Source organism: Notolepis coatsorum (assembly GCF_963971535.1).
Source record: "Notolepis coatsorum genome assembly, chromosome: 4".
NCBI classification, from domain to species: domain Eukaryota; kingdom Metazoa; phylum Chordata; class Actinopteri; order Aulopiformes; family Paralepididae; genus Notolepis; species Notolepis coatsorum.
The window spans coordinates 20,486,066-20,506,690 of NC_140168.1; the positions used below are offsets into that span (position 1 = coordinate 20,486,066).

At 45.9% G+C, this 20,625-nt stretch overlaps 1 protein-coding gene across 1 annotated transcript in view; it reads right to left on the minus strand.

The window, feature by feature from the left end:
- Positions 1-20,625, minus strand: part of zc3h12ab (zinc finger CCCH-type containing 12Ab) — a gene marked incomplete at both ends in the record, with an annotated part of 52,307 nt that overhangs the window by 9,069 nt on the left and 22,613 nt on the right. The gene's annotated exons all lie outside the window — the stretch shown is intronic.

Sequence of the window (20,625 nt, forward strand, 5' to 3'; positions counted from 1 at the left end):
TTGCTATGATAATTGGTAATGAAATATCAAAATAATGTTCAATAAGATGTACTTGTGTTTAATAAGTTGTTTTATTCAGAAGTTAACACAAATAAATAATATTACCAGTACAGTACAGTATCTAGCACTCTCAGGAGCAAAACAGAAAGAAGCATTTCAAACTTGAACTATGTGACATGGCTTGAATCAACTGCTCCAGTGGAGTTGCTCAGTGGCCAATGGTGTCAACTGTGGTTGTACTTGGCAGCTCCCAGGTGTGAATGGAACTGTGTCAATGTGAAGCAGGGCGTTCCTGAAAAAGAGCATCTGTGCTCAGCGAACCTACCCTGGGTAAATAAAGGAAAAAAAAAAATGTAAAAAAAAAAAAAAAAAAAAAAAATTAGATGAATGCGTTAATTATATTATCGCGCGATACTAGTATAGCGTTAACGCAGCACGTTAACGCCGTTAACGGCCCAGCTCTAAATACAACACATTAAATAGCTTACATAAGTCTAACCAGCTAGCACTAACCAGCCAACTTTAATTTATGATGCTGTAACTGAGTGGCGAGACTAAACAAAAAATCCTAAAACGAAAATGCTCAGACCTGTAGTTGACTAAAACTTGACTAAAGGAAAAATAGATAAAGGTGACTAAATATGATGAAAAAACGAAAAAGAGCATTTGAGACATGACTAAGACGAAAACTAAAATTCAAAATAGCTGACGAAATTAACACCGACTCTCATCCCCATGCCGAGTTACCGCTTTCATAGCCATTGGCAGTTGGCAGCACAGCTTGTTATTTATGGTAGGTTGACTGATATTTCAGGGTCAGAGCCAATCAGAAGGGTCAGTCTGTTGTTGTTGTTTGCCGAACATTGAGTGTTAAACGTCAAGGCTGAATGTGTCCTGGTATGGCAAGCAAGCATCTCATAAAGACGGCAGCATTCCTGCATAGCTCTCTTCTATAATTATGAGAGGAAAAGGTTTATTAAAACTATTGTTATGCACATTGCCTATATGGATGGAATATAATTACAGGTCTGTTGGAGATTTACATTTTGATGTGGTGTCATAATTTTACAACGGTTCCCGGTCGCGGCTCACGGCGCCGTGATGAAGTGACGTCATCAGTTTGTGACGCTCTGTACCGAAAACGTAGTCCATTTCCGGGTTTTATTCTGCGTGGCATTATGACGTGGCCTTGAAACTACACGCTACTTTTTATTTTGTGTTGATAAACCAATAAATGACTCAACCAGGATCATTTCAATTCGATGCTAAATAAACTTTTACGCACACTTAAAATGTGCCAGATTTAATTTTACATGCATTACATTTTTATCAATATCTTGGCCATTTTTTGTGCTAGAATGAAACGGAACAGATTGGGAGGAAGTGACGAAGGAGGCGGAAGTTACTGCCAGAAAAAAAGAGTAGAACAAGCCTACACATGAGCGAGAAATTCGTCGGACAGTTAGTAGTTAGTAGTTCGACTTTTATAACAGTAGTAGTAGCAGTAGTAGTAGTGGTAGTAGTAGTAGTAGCAGTAATAGTAGTTGTAGTAGCAGTAGTAGTAGTATTAGTAGACGTTTTAGTAGTAGTAGTTTGAGCTATCCTATGCTAACGTTGACGATCCATCTTTGGTTGGTGATGGTGACTACAACGAAAGGTCCACTGATGACAACAATGAAAGGTAAAGACACTTATTTTGGACTTTGATTGCTTTTGTTTTAGTCAGACTTGTTGGGAAAGGCAAAGAAAGGCTTTCACATGATAAGTGCACATGATGAATGCACATGTACAGGATAAGTGTACATGATAAGTGTGCATCAAGAGAGTCCTTGTTGAATGTTGAATGTCTACAGTGAGGAGGAGCAAGGAGCAGAAGGAGCAGAAGCCCTGCCTTCAACCAGTTCAGTGAGACATGGAAGGAGGGCTAACCAAGACAGGTGAGACTTATTATTATTATTATTATTATTATTATTATTATTATTATTATTATTATTATTATTATTATTATTATTATTATTATTATTATTATTATTATTATTATTAGTGCTTTTGTTTTAGTTATTACTCTGTTCATAAAAGTTGAAAATAATGTATTTTTACATGTCATTGTCTACAGCAATGATTTGCCTGGGACATCTAGGGGGCAGGGCGTGCCAAAGCCAGATCCAGGTCAAGAAATGACCCAGACAGGTGAGAGACTTATTATGGATGTTTATTGCTTTTTTATTATTACTAGGTTTGCAGACTTTGTACGCAATATATACAGAATGGAATATTGAGTGTATATACAGTGTGTGTGTGTTGTATGAGCAGTGTTTTATATGTACAATGTGTGTGCCATTTATGTGCAGACATGATGAGCAGCCTGCTCCAGTCCGACGCAGGACAACGCAGGCCAGGCCAAGACGTCCAGCCCAGGCAGGAGATCAGGCAGGAGATCAGACGCCCTGGAAGACCGACAGTGATCCTGATCCAGCCCCTCAGGTTCATGCCGTGCAGACCCCCAGGACCGCAGCTAGACCCCCATGCCACGTATACACAGGTAACACCTGTCAAAAGGCGTTACAGTTTGACAGGTGCAATATTTTCTTTGGATACGCCTCAGGCATCCTGCACTCTATATGACTGCACTCTAGTCATATGTGTACTGTATATATGTATATTGAATATCCCACAATTTAATTATTTAGTTATTTTTTACTTTTTTACTGTAAAACTTTTTTTTTTACTTTTTTTTTGTAGAAGAAATTACCTTTACTGACTTTTTGTAAAAAAAAAAAAGCATGCTGGTGATCATTTCCAGTTGAGAATCAAAATTTCGTCTGTGTTTATTACCTGTGTATGGAGAAAATAATGCTTTGTAAATTGAATTCTGATCTGTTCTCTTTTGTTTATGTAAATATGCTACCTGAGGGTGCATTTCCACTGTTTTATATCCTTGATTTGATATGTTTGCATTGGTTCATACTAAAAATAACACATTTTCTCAATCCGATTTTGTGTTTTGTGTTGTACATTATGCAGGGAAAAATGGGAATTATACAATTTAAATCTAAATTAGCCAAAACATTGAAATATCCCAAGACCTGCAAGCGCCACACGCTTCCCCCATCCTTCACTGTCTAGCGCCAGCTTTTCTTGACCATTTTCACGATATTTCACAATCTTTGCGGAGCTATTGTATATTATAGCTATGGAGACAATAGTATGGCTCATTTGACAGACACTATTTCTAGTCCAACATGTAAAAAAGAATTTGCTAAACATCGCCCATTTCCAAAATAGTCCAGTCTTTTTCCATAGATCGCGAGATAAAACGCGTTATATGCAATAAGCCCAAATCATTCTGGTTGATCCCCTGAACCCCCAAATACTCCCAAATCAAAGGTATATACCATGTACACATGTGCCTTCACAAGATAATCAAGGGGGGGGGGTAGTCTTACCCCGAAAATGCGATCGTTACAATGTATATACTCTCTTTTTTAGACTCTTTTTGTATCACAAACAGTACTGTATTTGTAAATCTGGTTTGCCATAAATGTATAGATGTAGCAATACTGTCTATCTGTATGTCATGTATGTCATATGTTATGATGAATTGAAAATGGGGGACCCTGATGTAAACAAGACGAAAGTCTTTCTCTGGTCTGCATCCCCTTAACAATTGTGTGTATTGAGCTGTACTGTATTGTACCCATTCTGCAATCTGTTAATAACATTTTCAATCAATCAATCAATCAATCAAAACAAAATGCTTGGTTTATGTCCGGTAAAGTAAGACACTGTGATTGTAACTGAGGGGTACAATTCCCTGACTGTATTACTAGATATGATACTTACTACCACTACCTTTGTACTTAATATTCGGCCACCCAGTACACGGCATAAATATATTATCATAAACACTCTCACGTAGATGAAACGGATCCAACACAAATGTACGAAGTCGAAACAGGTCTTTATTTCTACACAGCGATGGTGTGTAGAACAAGCACTTAATCACTTAATTACATTTATGAATTGAAATAGTATGCACTTTTATGGCAAAGAGTATTCGTCGGTATATCAATAGAGAATGTCCAATCTCTGAAGGCGCAGGTGGTAAATATACGACCTGGAATAGTTAAGGAATAACAGCAATGATACTTTAATGATTATATACTAGATACACTAGAGGGGGTTAATCCGGTCGCTTGTAAGCCGACAGGAGTAGGAGGGGGGGGGGGGGGTAGAATCCGGCTGCCTCGTCCGGCCAAGGGTATCCCAGGTGAACCCACTGTAGTGCCGTTCAATGCGCCGGCGATCCTTGGACCACAGATGAAAGCAGGTGGACTCTTTGTGGGCCGGCTCTCTCCGGTCCACGGGGGAGAGACGTGAAGCGACCTCGTCTTGCAGAGCGTCTCCTCACCTTGCGTCCTCTCCAGGGGGGGGGGTTCCAACACACGCCAGTGTCGGGGGTCTTTATCCATGGAATAATCAAAGTATACAAAGCATAATCCGTGCCTGGGAAGGCGGGCTGTCGTCGGTAGAATAATCCGGTATACAGGTCCACTCGCTCGTCGGCTCTGGGGCTCCTCGGGTGCAGCTTCACATGGGGTCAACCACCCTGGGTAAGCAGCCAGTTCTCTGCCCGAAACGATGGGGTACTGACTACGGTAGTATTCTCACCGCACGAAGCACTATATATTAACAGACTATTATTAGCTTAATAGACTACGTCCAACTCGACGATATAGTGCCAAATATGACTATTCAAATATTAATACACACAATGTCTCAATACCGATGGTAGGCGAACTTGGCCTTACTCCCACACGTGGCGTCGCGGGGAGGCTTTACGTCTGTGACTCTATTGGAGGGTAAGAAACTGGACTGAAAAGAAAATCCTACTTTAGTAGCGCAGTATATATACGCACTATGAACAAATAGTCCCATTAGTGGTGCGGTAGCCAGATTCCTACGCGGAACTAGGACTTGTTCGTACATGTGGAGCGGTACGTTTGAACTGGGTCTGAGGGGTATGGCAGCCTGGCACCAAGGTCTCGACCAATAGTAGAATGGAGACTATTATGGGATGTTCAGTAGGCTAGAATGGATATTCAATGCATATTGTACAAGGAATATACAAGGGATATCAGGGAATATTAGAGAATATACAAATACAATTAAATATATATATATAAATAAATATATATATTCGGTTTAATCTGGCCCTTCACAACAGCCACCCCCTGAATAGGTCCCAGACCTAATCAGTTAAACAGAGACAGATTAATCGCGTTGTCTATTTACACATAAGGGTTTGCTGTAGGGGTCAGTCAACTTCACAAAGTCATAGGGTTGTAGGGTCATGGTCATCATCGATTGTGTCTGGGAGTCGAGGCAGTTCTATGAGCCTCGCCACGGGACGGGTGTAAGTGCGACCCTGGACGAGCACTTCAGCTGCTCGGACCTTGCCGTCGGCACCGGTGATCACTTTGCTTACGCGGCCGGCCGGCCACATAGCTCTGGGCAGTGATTGATCAATAATCATGACGACTGTTCCTTCTGTCAAATTGTCTCTCTCCTTTACCCACTTCTGGCGGGTCTGTAGAGACGGTAGGTAGTGCAGTAGGAAACTGTTCCAAAACTTGTCGGCTAATACTTGGCTGTACCTCCACATCCGTCGGCCGTTCGCTTCTTCAGGCCGGTACATTGTCTGGGGTAATGCAGGATCTAGCCGCCCCATCAGGAGTGTGTTGGGGGTAACTGGGTCGATATCCGCCACATCACTGGAGACATATCCGAGGGGCTTCGAGTTAAGTACTCCCTCAATCTCCGTGAGGACTGTCATTAGGACTTCTTCCGCCACAGTCTGGGCCCCAAGTACTGCGTACAGGGCTGTCTTTATGGAGCGCACTTCTCGTTCCCAAGTGCCACCGAAGTGGGGTGCGTTTGGGGGATTGAATTGGAAATCAACCTGTGCTGGAGCGAGGTGGGTCTTAAGTTCTGGGCCCATAGCTTGGAAGCTCTCTCTCAGCTCTCTTTCGCCGCCTTTGAAGTTTGTCCCATGATCGGACAATAGGGTAGACGGTCTTCCTTTCCGTGATGTGAATCTTCGGAAGGCCATAAGGAATGAGTCTGTGCTCATGGTCGGGAGAAGCTCGATGTGTATCGCTCTGGTGGTCATGCATTTGAATACAATACCCCACCGCTTCTCGGTTCCTCTTCCTTTCTTTATGTGCAGCGGGCCAAAGCAGTCCATACCCGTTGAGTGGAATGGCTTGTCACCGATTCGGAGGCGACATGGAGGAAGGTCAGCCATCCTTGGTATGCTGGGCTGCGCGCGCCACTTGCGGCAGTCTAGACATGTTCGCTGGAAGCGTCGTACCGCCTCTCTTCCTTGTAGGATCCAGTAACGACGTCTGATTTCCGCGAAGACTCTTTCTGCTCCTGCGTGATGTACATCCTCATCGTATTTCTTTATAATCAGCTCTGTGACCTTGTGTCGGCTGTTCAATACGATCGGGTATTTAATGTCATCCGGTAGATTGGGGGCTCTGCGTAGGCGACCACCCACTCTGATGAGGGTATGAGCGTCGCTCTCGGGGGCCAGGTGAATTAATCTGCTGTCGGATGGGACGGGCTTTCCTCCCTGTAGACAGGCCAATTCATCGGGGAACGAGTCTCTCTGGGCTCGCTGCAGTAGAAGCAATTCTGCTTCCTCGTAGTTAGCTGCTGACATATCAGCGGGGGACTTGCACTCCGGGTGGTACCGCAGGAATGTTCTTTGTTGTGCACTCTCTATGGACGTGCAATCGTCTATGTTAGGGTCGGTGGAGGCTACGGTGCTCAATCCACAGAACACAGACTTCTTATTTTCCACCTCCTCTGGACTTGCTTCCCTCGGGATAGGCATGGGCCACTGTCCTTCCGGGAGTCTTAGGAATGCGGGGCCGTCACTGTAGACATTGCGACGGGTGAGGTCATCCAGGGGCATCCCCCGGGTGATGACGTCAGCTGGGTTCTGTTTTGTATCAACGTAGCGCCACTCTGTTTCTCCGGTTAACTCTTCGGTTAAGTCTTGAATCTCGGTGACTCTGACTCCCACGAAGACTTTGTACTTGCATGAGTCCGATTTGATCCAGGCGAGTACCGTCGTGGAATCTGACCACAGGATTGTTCTAGACACCGGTATGGTGAGCTCACGTTGGATGAGCGTGGCTAGGTGCGCTCCGGCTAGGGCTGCGCAGAGCTCTAGACGTGGGATAGATTGTTGCTTGCGTGGGGCTATTCTCGAGCGGGCGAGGACAAATGCTGTGTAGATCTCTTCGTCCGCTGCTGGGTCCTCTGCTACATGTTTCTGTAGTGCAAATGTCGCACAGCAGGGGCTGCACGTCGTTCCGAAGGGGAGGACTTCCCATTGGTAGATGGCTGGGTGCTCATCTCCTGGCTTCTCTCTCCATAGGAACCGTAACAGGGGCTTGTCCGCCTCTACTAATCTCACCTGCAGGAACATTCCTTTAATGTCCCCGCTGATGGCCACCTTTTCCTGGCGGAAGCGGAGTAGAACGCCGAGTAGGGAGGGGCCGAGTGTGGGACCGGGCAGTAACTCTTTATTCAGATTTTGGGATCCGATCTGGTAGCTGCAGTTAAATACTATGCGGTCTTTACCGTTGTGATGGACCTTGTGGTGGGGCACGTACCACGATTCAGTGGTCTGGTCAGCCTCTTTAATGTCCATCTTTGTGACGTGTCCCGCTGTGATGAGCTTCTCAATCTCAGCGCGGTATACACTCTCTGGAAAGTAGGCATTCCTTCTCGCCGCAGGAGTGGCGTGGCGTATCTCAACACGCCGTTGACCGGGACTCTCTTGGTCCCTGTCTCGAGGAGGTGAATGGCGTAAATGTCATCTTTAGAGCGAATGTCTTTCTTTCCGTTCTTAAAGGGCATTTGTTCCAGGGTCCATAGCCGATCTACGTGTTGCAGGAGTGCGGTTTCTCCCTCTGTGACTCGGGAGTGGAGACATCTAGTGGCTGTACTTCGATTGAGAGATTTGGCGAGCGGGCCTTGGAGAGTCCATCCCAAACGGGTCTCGACTGCTGCAGGACAGCCTCGGGGTCCGGTATGAACCCGGTCTATCGGGACAATGAGGTCTGCATGGTCGGAGCCTATCAACAGGGTCGGCATAGCATTGTCTATGAGCGGGATCGGTAACTTGCGCAGATGTGCATATTTCTCCATCAGCTTGGCGACGGGGTATGTGTACCGCGACAGTCCTATTTCTTGGCTGGTGAAAGCGTCTGCAATCTGGTACCGTCGCTCAGGCTGGCCGCTTGCTGCGATAGAGAATGAGACATTCTCGCCCTTTATCGTCTTCAAATCTCGTCTTATTGTCCGAATTGTCATTTGGGTTTCGCTTCCCCGCAGCCCTAGCTGGGCCGCAGCGGAGGCGAGCAGCAGGGTCTTCTCTGACCCGTCATCGAGGACGGCGTAAGTGTCCAGGACTTTATTCTGGTAGCTTAGTGTCACACGCACTACTTTTAGGAGTACTCGGGCTCCACTGCTGCTGGCGGGATCGATGTACATGACGCTCGCTTTGCAGCTGGATGGTGCAGGTGAAGGGCGCCGTCTGTTACTGTCGTGAAGTATGTCCAGATGGGCTCCATCGCACTTGGTGCACCTTTTCTTTAAGCGGCATTCGGCTGCCATGTGTGAGCGCGCACAGCGAAAACAGCGCTTGTTGGACTTTATCCATTGACCTGCTTCCTCCGCGTTCAGCTTGGGGAAGGAGTCACATTGCGCTAGCCAGTGTTCTTTCTCACAGTAGGGGCACACTATCTTCCACTTCTCCGTTCTGGAAGGGGTACTGTGGCTCCTGCTGCTCGGTACTGACTCCGATTGGTGCATCACAGTCACCGATCTTCTTCCATCATTTAGTCATCTGGTTCCTTCTCTGGAGCCAGGGGTGCTCCGTCCAAATGTATCTAGCCGTAGGCTGCTGACTTCTCTCGCCAGGAAGTCTGCTAGATCGAGGAGGTTCGGTTCGGGGCCATTCGGGTCTCTGTGGTCCCTCTGCCGCCTAAAGCGCTCCTGACGAGCGGGCGGCAGCTTCTCCAGGATCCTTTCCACATTTGAGTTGGCGTAAAGTTCATGCCTCCCCTTCTCTCTTTGCGCTCCCAACATCCCTACCAGGGACTGCACTCTGATGGACAGGTCGTCCAGTGCTCGATTGTCTATTGCTGGGGGTAAGCGGTCGATGTGTCGGATCTCCTGGATCACGTAATCCCATATGCGCCCATACCTCTGGTCCAATGCTACCAGCGCTGCTGTGTATGGGGTGGTGGAAGTCGCGTAGGCGAGCGCTATATTATGTGCGCGGGGTACCTTTAAGTGCTTCAGTAGGATGGTGTATTTGTGGCGTTCATCCAATACATCCACCAACATGGTCTCCAGACACATGCGGAGTTCTGTATACTGGGCCCGGTTCTCTTGGGTGAAGTCGGGTACCATAGGCGTGCCAATGTATGACGCTGACTGTGGATACATCGGCGAGCGTTGGGGGAGAGGCCTCCTAGGCGAGTCTCCTCCCGCTCCTTGGTATGGGCTGGTACCGGCAGTGTACCATGGCCCGCTTGTCCAGGTGCTGTTCCTCGGTGCGGGTCGTGCGTCGTGCTCACCCGGGTATAGAGTCGGGGGTCTGTAGCGCAGCTCCGCGGGAGTATAGCCTGGGCTGTGCCGGGCCTCCTGGTCCGGTAGAGTACTGTGCTGTCTTCGGGCGTGGTACTCCTCCTCTTCCTCTTCGTCTTCAGTTAGGTCATCCAGTGCTTGTAGTCTCTGGTTTAGCCTCTCCACAGGATATGCTGCTCCTTCCCGGTTGCTAGGTCTCGCTTGGACCGGTGGGGGGAGGTGGTCTGTGGGGGGTATAGACCTCGTCTGTTGGTCAAGTTCAGGGTTGTTTACTCGGCTAGGGGATGCCGCCCTGGAGGTGTGTCTAGACGAGTTCCTGGAGCCTCTGGCGGAGGGAGAGGGTGTTGTCCGTCTGATCAGCTGTTCTATTAGTTGCGACTGCTGTCTGTCGCGCGCTGCGTCCCGTTGAGCACCGGCTCGTTCTCGGGCCACATTCTCTTCCATCTGAATGCGTCTTATTTCTAGACGTATCTGCTCGTGTTCGCTTCGCTGCTGGATCTGCAGTCGGTCGCGTTCAGCAGCGGCGTTCAGGCTGATGAGGAAGGCCTGCTGTAGGGTCCTCTCTGCCTCGCTGGGAGAAGGCGGTTGTATAGGGGAGCCTTCCCTCGGGGTACTCCTTGCGGAGCCTTGGAGTTCTATCTCCACGGTGCTCTCCCCGTCTTCTTCCGTGCCGAGTTCTCTCTCGGTAGCGTTGTATTCCTCCCGGGACTCATCGGGGACTACTTCTTCAGTACTGGCGGGGTGTGAAGTCATGTCTGGTTCCCACTGGTCCCCACCGTGAACTTGGTCAGTTACATTAGAGCCCGTAGGGGCCTCTATGGTCGGGGTAGTCTGGGCGTTGGGGTTAGACATACTTCCACTTTCTAGTTTTACCGCGTTTACTGTTAGTAGAAGACTAGGTTGTTGACTGACAGCGTAAGCCTCTAAGTACTGAGGGAGCCGTCGTTCGCGCTGCGGGCGTTGGTTAGGAGGATCGTTTCGTGGAGTGTTCATCATAGGCCATTTCAATATTAATAACACTATATTAATATTACACTAATTACCATCCGGCTCGAAGGACCAATTGTAACTGAGGGGTACAATTCCCTGACTGTATTACTAGATATGATACTTACTACCACTACCTTTGTACTTAATATTCGGCCACCCAGTACACGGCATAAATATATTATCATAAACACTCTCACGTAGATGAAACGGATCCAACACAAATGTACGAAGTCGAAACAGGTCTTTATTTCTACACAGCGATGGTGTGTAGAACAAGCACTTAATCACTTAATTACATTTATGAATTGAAATAGTATGCACTTTTATGGCAAAGAGTATTCGTCGGTATATCAATAGAGAATGTCCAATCTCTGAAGGCGCAGGTGGTAAATATACGACCTGGAATAGTTAAGGAATAACAGCAATGATACTTTAATGATTATATACTAGATACACTAGAGGGGGTTAATCCGGTCGCTTGTAAGCCGACAGGAGTAGGAGGAGGGGGGGGGTAGAATCCGGCTGCCTCGTCCGGCCAAGGGTATCCCAGGTGAACCCACTGTAGTGCCGTTCAATGCGCCGGCGATCCTTGGACCACAGATGAAAGCAGGTGGACTCTTTGTGGGCCGGCTCTCTCCGGTCCACGGGGGAGAGACGTGAAGCGACCTCGTCTTGCAGAGCGTCTCCTCACCTTGCGTCCTCTCCAGGGGGGGGGGTTCCAACACACGGCAGTGTCGGGGGTCTTTATCCATGGAATAATCAAAGTATACAAAGCATAATCCGTGCCTGGGAAGGCGGGCTGTCGTCGGTAGAATAATCCGGTATACAGGTCCACTCGCTCGTCGGCTCTGGGGCTCCTCGGGTGCAGCTTCACATGGGGTCAACCACCCTGGGTAAGCAGCCAGTTCTCTGCCCGAAACGATGGGGTACTGACTACGGTAGTATTCTCACCGCACGAAGCACTATATATTAACAGACTATTATTAGCTTAATAGACTACGTCCAACTCGACGATATAGTGCCAAATATGACTATTCAAATATTAATACACACGATGTCTCAATACCGATGGTAGGCGAACTTGGCCTTACTCCCACACGTGGCGTCGCGGGGAGGCTTTACGTCTGTGACTCTATTGGAGGGTAAGAAACTGGACTGAAAAGAAAATCCTACTTTAGTAGCGCAGTATATATACGCACTATGAACAAATAGTCCCATTAGTGGTGCGGTAGCCAGATTCCTACGCGGAACTAGGACTTGTTCGTACATGTGGAGCGGTACGTTTGAACTGGGTCTGAGGGGTATGGCAGCCTGGCACCAAGGTCTCGACCAATAGTAGAATGGAGACTATTATGGGATGTTCAGTAGGCTAGAATGGATATTCAATGCATATTGTACAAGGAATATACAAGGGATATCAGGGAATATTAGAGAATATACAAATACAATTAAATATATATATATAAATAAATATATATATTCGGTTTAATCTGGCCCTTCACAACAGTGATCGTTACAGAAACATGTTTCAGATTAGGTAAAATAGACATACAGGGGGTCCTTACCTTAGCCAGAAGGTACTCCAGAAAGAATAATTCCAATGATCCCATCAGCGATCACGATTACGCGTGTATATGTAATTACGCGTGTTTACGGGAAACTATAGGTTTTGAAGCGAGCAGATCTGCTAGCGATTGCTTTGCAAGAGCTCCTCCCCCTCAGAGCGAGTCTTGATAGTCCAGTTCATTCATTGTCTCTACTGATCCCTTTCTATCAGAGTTCAAAAGGTAGGCGATACTGCCACCTGGTAAGATTCGATCAGCATTGCAATTCCAACGTAGGCAAACGAGCCAGGGACGGCTAGAGTGATCCGGATGATCGTTTAGAACGGGGATCAAAGGAAAAATATCAAAGGATCAAAAAACGTATTACGTGTTCGGCGCTCAAGCGTTGACGGTGAAACGCGTAATATTACGTGTTTGGCCCCCAATGAGTTATTAATGTTAACCTTAATGTTAATTTATGGATTGTCATGGATACATGCAAAGGTATGGATTTTTTGTATACGTCATCAACAATATCATAATACAATATATAATTAGGGGGCGGCTAGGTGGTGTAGTGGGCAAGGCACTCGCCACCAGTGTGGAGACGCTAGGATTCGCGTGTTCGAATCCAGCTCTCCACATTGTTTAGCTGGTCGTCCGCAGTAATACACATTGGCCGTATTACGGGGAGGGAAAACTGAAGGGTCGGGATCGAACGTTGTGAACAAGCGACTCCTACAAGTCGCTTGGACTTCAGGAGGTCGGGGGTCAAGGACTACAGCCCCCTCAGCATCGACGGGGCACCGGTTGAGAGAGTCAACAGCTTCAAGTACCTCGGAGCCCACATATCCGAGGACTTGAAATGGACCATACACATTAACAGTGTGGTGAAGAAGGCACGACAACGCCTCTACTTCCTCAGGCGCCTAAGGAAGTTCCAAGTCAGCCAGAAGATCCTTAAGAACTTCTACTCATGTACAATAGAGAGCATCTTGACCGGCAACATCACCTCCTGGTTTGGGAATAGCACTGCAAAAGACCAAAGCAGACTACAAAGAGTGACACGTTCAGCCGAACGCACAATTGGAGGGGGGCTCCCCACTCTCCAGAACATTTACAACAAGCGTTGCAAGGGGAAGGCTAAGAGAATTATTAAGGACTCGAGCCACCCGAACAACTGCCTCTTTGAACTGCTGCCGTCAGGCAAGCGACACAGGAGTCTCAAGGCGAGCACAGAAAGACTCAGAAGTAGCTTCTATCCCCAGGCCATCAGGCTGCTAAACGAACAATGAATGAACACTACACAACAACAACCACCAAACACACATAGCACACACATCCACACGCACACACTCACTTTAAACAAACACACTGTAGCACCCACTACACACACTTTATAGCACACACCCACTTTAAACAAACACACTGTAGCACCCACTCCCCACACTTTATATTTATGGATGAAGGATTGCACTACAACTCGTACACCTTACTGTAAATTGTACCTAAAATTGTACCTCATCCCATTTCTGCTTTGCACTAGATAGTACTGTACATTAGTACACTGCATAGTATTGTGTATTGTATATTATATGGTAACTCAGAACATTGTACATATGTCTATACCGAACAACTGTGACCTCATTCTTCTTCTAAATTCATGCTATATTATGTTATTATGTTATTTGATACTATCTTGTCTAGCACAGTCTCTGGAGCGTAACAGTAAGAAGCATTTTGTATGAAAGTATTCTGTACTTCTGTATGACAACTATTAAAGAACTTGAACTTGAACTTGAACTTGGTGCGCCTGCGCAGTAGAATCAGGAAGTGTCGGGGGCAGCGTGAGCCTCCCACGTGTTACTCCTCGACACTGAGAGATCGAGCTGCGCAGGTGAAAAGATGCGACTGCTGTTACCTCAAGTACCGGAGGGGACTTGTGCTATGTATGACTTAGTCCACATTGCAGCCGGCTTGTGGGAGGCAAGAAACAGCGTTCGTGACAGGGGAGGGATGAATTGGATGATACGAAATTGGGATGGGAGAAAAATAGAAAATGGGAGAAAAAGTGGATCAAAAAAATATATATATATATAATTAGGGATGGGTATCGTTAGGATTTTATCGATACTACTACTCGATACTGCTTAACGGTTCGGTACTTTATCGATACTCTTATCGGTTATTTTTTATTATTTTGCAAGAATTTATTTTTAATTAATTACGAACAGAATCGACATTGCTTTATTATTCTTTTATATAACTATATTACTGCACATGGCTACTTTTTGATCAATTAATACAAGCAGTCAGATAAATTAACTATTTTGGGACTTTCTATTTTATTTAGAAAGTTCTTAAATCAGAATGTCCCACCCAAGCGGTTAGGTGGCCGAGCGGAGATTGCGTTCGTCACCAGCCCCGGAGCTGAGCTGGATTTGCCTGTTCGAATCCAGCTCACAGCTCCGGGGTTGTCACCAGCTTGGCTGGCCGTCTGCACTGATACAATTGGCTGTATCAGAGGGTGGGAGAAGCTGGCGGGGTGGGTCCGGGTCGTTGTAAACAGCGACTCCTACAGTTCGGTCGGGGCGCCTGCTAAGCGCGGATTGGACGTGAGGGGGATAGTGTGGTCCTCCCACATGCTACGCCCTCTCAATGAGAATCCGCGCTGCCAGGTGAAAAGAAGCGGTGATTGGCTGGACGTGTGTCGGAGGAAGCACGTGGTAGCCTCCACTCTCCCAGATGATCTGACTGTGGGGGGTAAGTGCGCATCGACCAGGAAGGAACTGGGGATTGGCATACAACTAACATTGGGATGGGAGAAAATCGGAGGAAAATGGAGGGGAAAAAAGACCAAAAAAAAAAAAAAAAGAATGTCCCACCCAATACCCAGCTGTTAAAAACGGTTCAATACTCCATTTTATTAGTAGAGATACTTTTAGAACAATAGCCTGATGCTGTATTTTCCATGAGTTGAGTGGATGCATGACCGGAGCAGTGTGTGTGTGTGTGCGTGTGTGAGAGAGCGCACGCTTTGCGTAGTGGGCGTGTCAACAGTGTCAGCTGAACTCGCTCCAAACAAGGCATAGGAAAATAGTCAGACATGATCATCCCAGAATTATTTCATAATACCAAGTTTCTGAATGGAGGTTTGGATTAAACCAAGTTGTATTGATTGATTGATTGAATTGATTGATTGAAAAGTTTATTAACAGATTGCAGAATGGGTACAGTACAGTACAGCTCAATACATACAATTGTTAAGGGGATGCAGACCAGAGAAAGACTTTCGACTTGTTTACATCAGGGTCCCCCATTTTCAATTCATCATAACATATATGACATACATGACATACAGATAGACAGTACTGCTACATCTATACATTTATGACATATCAGATTTGCAAATACAGTACTGTTTGTGATACAAAAGTGTCCAGAAAAGGAGTGTATATACATTTGGCATAGAAACTGTACATTGGAGGAGGTTGGTTGGGTGGGGTGGGGTTGGGTGGGTTGGGTGAGGGCTGTACATTGGAGGTGGGGGGGGGGGGGGGGGGGTTGGGAAGGGGACACACACACATTTTACACTGTACATTTGAATATTGACAAAGCCTTACTTGGTCATTTACTGTACAACTAGGTTAGGACATTTGTAGGGGCCAGTTTCGAATTGCAGTCTCACGTAGGTGTTTTTTGAGAGTGTTTTTGAAGGTGGGTAGTGATTCACATTCCTTTACAGCTTTAGGCAGGGCGTTCCACATTGATGTGGCATAATTGCGAAACGTGTTTAGTCCCTTGTTTGATCCGAATCTGGGTTTTACATGATTTGTGGAGCTCCCTCTGGTGTTGTGATCGTGGTATTCACTGACCTTTGGGAAGTATTTTGACATGTACATGGGTACCTTGGTCGCGTAGTGTATCTTGTAGACCAGGCCCATTGCAAGTTGCTGTACTCTGTCGTCTACTCTAAGCCATCCTAGGTTGTCAAAGTGGGCAGGGGTGAGGTGGGTTCTAGGAGTCAGGTCAAGTAGTAGTCTGACTAGCTTGTTTTGAGATGTTTGTAATTTGTTTTTTAGTGCCTTTGAGGTGCTTTGGTACCATGAGGTGCAAGCATAGTCGTAGTACCCTTGAATGAGTGCTCCTGCTAGAGTCTTCAGGGTATTCTTGTTTACCAGAGAGGAGATCCGGTACAAGAATCGCGTTCGTTGGTTGACTTTTTTTATTACATTGGATGCCATTTTGTCACAGGAAAGATTAGCCTCTAGGATGGAACCCAGGTAGGTAATTTCATCTTTCCTTGTGATAATATTGTCACCCACTGTAACCGAGAAGCCGTCGGTCTTGCTGAGTTTGTTATTTGAACCGAAGAGAATGGACTCTGTTTTGCCCATGTGTAATGATAGTTTGTTGTCGGCGAGCCATATGCAGATTTTGCCTAGTTCCGAGCTGAGGGCTTTTTCAACCTGTAACTTGTTCTTGTCAGAGACCAGCAGGGCTGAGTCGTCCGCAAACAGGAACAAGTTGCAGTCACAAGCTGACGACATGTCATTTGCATAAATTAGGAATAGTAGCGGTCCTAGTATGCTTCCTTGTGGAACACCACAGCTCACTGTGAGGGGGGGGGGATAGTGTACCGTTTACTTCCACCATCTGTTCCCTCCCCTCCAGGTAGGATTGTATCCAGCTCACTGATAAACTATCAAAACCAATTGCTTTTAGCTTGTCAATCAGAATGGTGTGATTGACAGTGTCGAAGGCCTTTTGTAGGTCCAGCATGACCATGCCGCAGTATTTGCCCGCGTCCACCTCTTGTTTGATGTGGTCGTTCAAGTAGAGAAGGCATGTGTCAGTGGAGTGGGATGTTCTGAAGCCAGATTGGAATTCGTAGATTAGATTTTTTTCCGCGAGGTACTTTTCGATCTGTTCGTATACTATTTTTTCCATGACTTTCGAGATGGATGTAAGGATAGAAACAGGGCGGTAGTTACCCGGGTCTAATTTGCTGCCCTTTTTGTGCAGGGGTGTTACTCTCGCAATTTTGAAGTCCTTGGGGACGTGTCCCTGTTTTATGGAGAGGTTTATTATGTGTGTGATGACTGGGGTGATGGCTGCTCCTTGTTTGGTTGGAGGGCGCTCAGTTTTTTGAGTACCTCATCTGTAGTTACTATTTCCAGTTTGAAGTCGTCTTTGTGGACGCCTAGGTTCTTGTAGTATGCTACTATGTGTTCTACCCCATACTGCCCTGAGTGGGAGGGTAGTTTGTTTACCAGTGTTGTGGCTATGTTTGTGAAGAAAGTGTTTAAGTAATTGGCTACATCCAGCTTGTCTGTGATGAGCGTGTTGTCCGTCTTTATGTTTATGTTTGAGAACCTGGTTTTGAGTTTTTTACTGCAGCCTAGTTGATTGTTGAGTAATTTCCAAAGTTCACGTGGTTTATTTTTGTTTTCCTCGGTTTTGTCATTGATGAAATTTTTTTTAGCAGTTTTGATCATGGAGTTTACGTCATTTCTTAGTCTGTTTCTTTCTAGTTTGAGTTCAGTCACGTGGTCTTGGAGTTCACTGCTCGTGCTTTTGGTAAGCTTTGACTGACTTTTACGAAACTCAGAGCATTTTTTGTCTCTGGCTTTCATAGCGGTCAGTATTTCAGTGTGCATCCATGGCTCAGCGCGATTTTTTACCCTGGTGGTTCTTAGGGGGGCCATGTTGTTTAGTATTGATGAAAATTTGGTTTTGAAGCCAAGCCAAGTTTCTTCAACCAGTGTACCATTGAGTTCATCTGACCAGTCCAGACTCTCCAGTTCAAGGTTAAAGGCCTCGCTAGAGTAGGTTTTGAGGTCTCTAGATGTGACTGTTTTGTGACAGCCAGCCTTTAGTTTTAGCTTTTTGCGGGTACAGAATATCATATAATGATCACTTAACCCGCATGCTATAACCCCTTTATTGGATATCTTGGACTTGTCAGAGGTCAGTATGAGGTCAATGGTAGTCTGAGTTGATTCACATATCCTTGTGGGTTGGGTGATTAGTTGGCTGAGGCCGTGCAGATCACAAAACCTATTGAAGGATTTGAAGACGGGTGCATCTTTTTGTTGCATATCCGTGTTCCAATCCCCAATAAGAATTTTTTCCGCATCCTCAGCTCCAGCTAAGCACACATCCATAGTATCATAAAAGCCAGTTTGATCTGGCGGTCTGTATATTGTGCCGACTAGAACAGATTTTGCCCTTTCAAATAAAATGTCCACCCATACGGTTTCAATTGTCTCATGATGAAGGTCAGTACGGGTAATGAATTTGGTGTCCTTATGTATGTACATACAAACACCACCTCCATACTGGTTTCTGTCATTACGGACTATAGTATAGTTCTCTATTTCTATTTCAGAGTCTGTTACAGATGGATCAAGTTTAGTTTCAGTAAAGCATAATAAGTCTACCTTACCGCTCATAAACAGGTTTCTTATTTCGTCCAGCTTATGCTTAATGCTGTTCACATTAAGGTGAAAGATGTGTAGTCCGTTTTTATTAGCTGTGTTATTGATGTCTTCAAGTTCCAGGTAATGGTTTTCTGGTGCTGCTGTGGGGGAGGGAGGGGGGGGGCTTTGTTGTTGTCTCCGTGAGGTCTGTGTGCTGGTGTGTGGGGAGGGGGGATCCTTTGTCCTGTCTTTTCTGGCGGCAACCCTTTGTTCTCCTGGGCTGGTAAACATAGCCAGCCTGGCTAGGTTGGCTAATTTATCAGGCGATTTGTCCGTGGGGTTGCCGGTTGGATTTCTTGTGATTTGCACCGGTGTTGTAGCCTCTGGTTCATCCCGTCTAGTTCTGGTCCCTCGGGCGTTCCGTTGTAGTTGCGCCGGTGATCCAGTAGTGGGCGGTGGAGGGTTGTTGATGTTGGATGATGCATTGGTCGCAACGGTGGTCGTCGCTGTTTGCGTCTGTAGTCCGAGTTGTCTCGCTTGGTACCGAGTGATAACTGGACCTGGGTTCAGCGGAATGTCTCCCGAAAGAAGCAGGTATAAGAAGATCATTGATCTTCTATCAAACCTGCCCGATGGGGGTAAACTCTTTCGTCCCGGATTCGACGTTAACACGCTGTGTATTGCTGCAGTCCCCATGGATGGATGTTTCCTCTCCGAGCCATTTAGAAGGTAAAAGTCGCAATGGGACTCTTTTTTTACCTTATCCACTCCTGTCTGGTGGTATTTCCATGTTGAATTAAGGTACTGATCCGTAATCCAAAGTAGGGTGAGTAGAAAGTGTATAGTAAACCTTGTTGTTGATTTACTTTGACGTCGTTGTTGGGAGCTGAGAATAATGCGACTGTCCATGTCGAAAGCCGGAACAATACCGTATGCCGTGATGAACGGTCTTTCCCTGCGGAACACAAGTTACTTAACGGTACACATGTCGCGCTATGCATGCTTAGCTTGCTAACGTTAAGATACTGTAGCAGTGTAACTTAATGTTACACACGTCGCGCTATGCATGCTTAGCTTGCTAACGTTGAGATAGCATGTTACACAGGTTGCGCCATGCATGCTTTTGTGAGTGTGAGCTGAGTGTGTGTAACTAACAGCCCCGCTCCTCATGCAGACAGAGAGAGACCGAGGGAGGAGAGATATAGAAAACGGCCAACAAGATTAGTTTGCGACGTTTAAATTCCTTGAAAAAAAAACTCCATAATTTCTCGAGTACAGATAGCAAAACCGATAACGTCGGAGCTTATCAATACTCCGTTTTTTTCTAATTTAGTACCGGTTCCCGTTTAGAACCGGGTTTCAGGGGGGCATCCATAATATATACATATAATAACATACAAATCCTAAAATTATACATGTATTTTTAAGTTAGTCTAAAATGTGTTCCTTGCAGCAGTATTATAGTTTGTGATAAAATTGTATTAAAATATACCCCTTTGGGTATAAAAAAAAGCACCATGAATGAATGAATGAATGAATGAATGAATGAATGAATGAATGAATGAATGAATGAATGAATGAATGAAAACTTTATTAACAGATTGCAGAATGGGTACAGTACAGTACAGCTCAATACATACAATTGTTAAGGGGATGCAGACCAGAGAAAGACTTTCGTCTTGTTTACATCAGGGTCCCCCATTTTCAATTCATCGTAAAAAAACCATGACAATTATATTACAGAAAAACACTCTAATTTGCACTAGACAAACCAAAAACCATCAAATATTGTTAAATAAGAAACAAATTAAATGGAAGCGGACATGGCCAGTTAGCCTAAGCATTGTCCAACTAACATCTCTCCCGAAGGCTACCCGTCACTGTCCGCTTTCATTCATTGTGCTAAGCTAGGCTAACATGCAGCCAGATAGCTTTCTACTGAACGCACAGAGAGGAAACTGGTATATATCTTCTTGTCTCTCTCTGGAGAAGACGAT